The 2575-nt window shown below is 46.9% G+C and overlaps 1 pseudogene; it reads left to right on the top strand.

Moving 5' to 3' along the window:
* The first annotated feature begins 1251 nt into the window (after positions 1–1251).
* LOC101592177 lies at positions 1252–2095 on the top strand (annotated as a pseudogene).
* Positions 2096–2575: the final 480 nt, after the last annotated feature.

Here is a 2575-nt window from a genome sequence, read left to right as displayed (position 1 = left end):
ACGGCAGACCAGGACACTTAGACTGGGCACTTCCACACACGCTTCTTCACCGCTCACCCAGGGTAAAGTGGCTTTCTTTCCATTGATTTAATTCTGAAAAGATACAATTCACCCACTCATTGAAGGATAACCTGTGACTTTTCCAAATTTCACTTTAAAATTCAAATGTGTGCGCTATGGTTTGCGTCTAGTTGTCCCCCCCCAAAGCCGCATGCAGTCGTGGGGCAGGGACTTCTAGAGTTTGAGATTAACTCATGATCCACTGGGATTATGGGTCTTAGTACTGTTGGGATTATGGGTGTGAGTACTTCCCCCAGCTTGGGGCACAGAGCCTGAATGTAACATAGGAGAGAGAGCGAAACAGACTTCCTCTCTGTTGCCACTGTCACTGCTACTCCTCCATTTTGCTCTCTTGCTCTCTGCTGCCACCATGAAAGGTTGCTCTCTGCCACGTGCCAGTCCGCCTTGGAGCCAGCTGAGCGTAGACCGAAAGCTCCAGTAACGGTGAGCTAAATAAACCTTTCCTTCCTTCATTTTGGGTGTCGGATATTCATCCCAGCAATGAGAGAAGAGTAACTGAGACAGTGTGTTTTATGATGCACTCTAAGAAATTCTCCGACAGTAACAAGTAGGCCCAAAAGGTAACAAGTAGGTTCAATAAATACACCGCCCACAGTTACCATAGTTCCTACGAATTTAGAGCTTAGTTCTAATGCACAGCAACAAAATCAGATTCCAAAAGTAATTGTCTTGGCTGGGTGTGGTGACACCAGCCTGTAATCTCAGAACTCAGGAGTCTCAGGCAGAAGGATGGATGGCTTCAGAGTTAGAGACCCGCCTGGGTTACATAATGGGTTCAAGGCCAGCCTCAACTACAACAGTGAGAGGATGCCTCAAAAAAGAAATTGTCTTGAAGTGGCACATTATAAACAGGTATTTCATTATCCAGGAAATTATAATAATTTTAAGTTCGCTGTTTACCCACACATCACTAGTCTAAAATTTAGAGAAACTCATTTAAAATGTGGATGAATCCAAAGACTGATTTTACGCTGGTAACTACACATTAACAATTATAATTTTCTAAACATAAAGGCAAATAGTCAATGTTTAATTTAACCTTACATTGTGATCTTACACATAGAAATGACTGAGAAAAAAGTGGATGCAATGGAGTTGCGGCGACGGGATCCTGAGGTGTTTCGCAAACCTACCCTACCGGAACCTTCTGGCCTTCCTTTCCCAACACAGCTGCAACGAAGACATGCAACAGTAGCTTTCAAAGCTATAGCAGCATCAACTATGGAGGAGGCGTCAGCTACACTCGGTCCCCGGGGGGCTTTGGATCGCCGACCCCTTCTCAGGCTGAGAAGAAATCAAGAGCCCGAGCCCAGTACATTGTACCCTGTGCCATATCTCAACCGCTTTCCGCAACTCTGGTTGACGAAGTGTTCAAAACTGGGAATGTTGAGATTTCACAGGTCACTATTGTGGGAATAATCAGACACGCAGAGCAGGCTCCAACCAACATCATTAACAAAACAGATGACGTGACAGCTGCGCCCATGGATGTCTGCCAGTGGGTTGACACAGATGACACCGGTGGAGAAAACCCTGCGGTCCCTCCAGAAACGTATGTGAAGGTGGCTGGCCATCTGAGGTCGTTTCAGAGCAAAAAGAGCCTGGTAGCCTTTAAGATCATGCCCCTGGAGGACATGAATGAGTTCACCACGCATATCCTCAACGTGGTCAACGCACACATGATGCTGAGCAAACCCATCACCCAGCCCTCAACAGGGAGAGCATCTATCAGCAATCCAGGAATGGGTGAAGTGGAAAACTTTGGTGGGATTAGCCTGATGCCACCCAAAACCAGGTGCTGAATTTGATTAAGGCTTGTCCAAGGCCTGAAAGGTTGAACTTCTTGGATCTCAGAAACCACCTGCACCGCATGCCTACAGCCACAGTCAAGCAAGCTGTGGATTCTCTCAGCAACGAGGGCCACATCCATCCTACCGTGGATGGTGGCCACCCTAAATCTGCAGGTGCGGAGCAACAGTCTCAGTACCTGAGAGAACTCTGGCTGAACCTATATGTACAGTCCGCGTCTTCTACTGTACATGTTTGGCCAGGTGACTCCTAAGAAGGAATTTCTCTCCAGAACAGACCTCAGTTGACATCCCTTTGCAACGCACTGCTCTTCTGTTTTCTTGTGTGTTTCAAAGCTGAAAGGAAGATGAGCAAATTGACAGAGATGCAAACCAGGGTGGAATTTCTTAGAGAAGTTCCAGATGACCTCAGTAGGATATCAGGCTAGAAGGCTAGATGAGACTGGAAGAAAGCCACTACCCCAAGCTGGGCCGTAGTGCTCCAAAACTTCTGTTCTTTAAAAAACAATGCTTCCTGTTGAGAAAAGATAAGCAGGACTGCGGCTTGTACACACAGTGCCAATCAAGGGACCCACTGCATCTGCCTGGTTTTGTCTCCCGCTCTGGTTCTGTGGTGTAACTTTCAGAACTCTGTCTGTCTGTCTGTCTGTCTGTCTGTCTCTGTCTCTGTCTCTGTCTCTGTCTCT

The sequence above is a fragment of the Octodon degus genome, unplaced genomic scaffold (genome assembly GCF_000260255.1).
Source record: "Octodon degus isolate 3935 unplaced genomic scaffold, OctDeg1.0 scaffold04731, whole genome shotgun sequence".
Lineage (NCBI taxonomy): Eukaryota > Metazoa > Chordata > Mammalia > Rodentia > Octodontidae > Octodon > Octodon degus.
The sequence above is the reverse complement of the archived record's forward strand: the minus strand, read 5'-3'. Positions and strand labels throughout refer to the sequence as shown.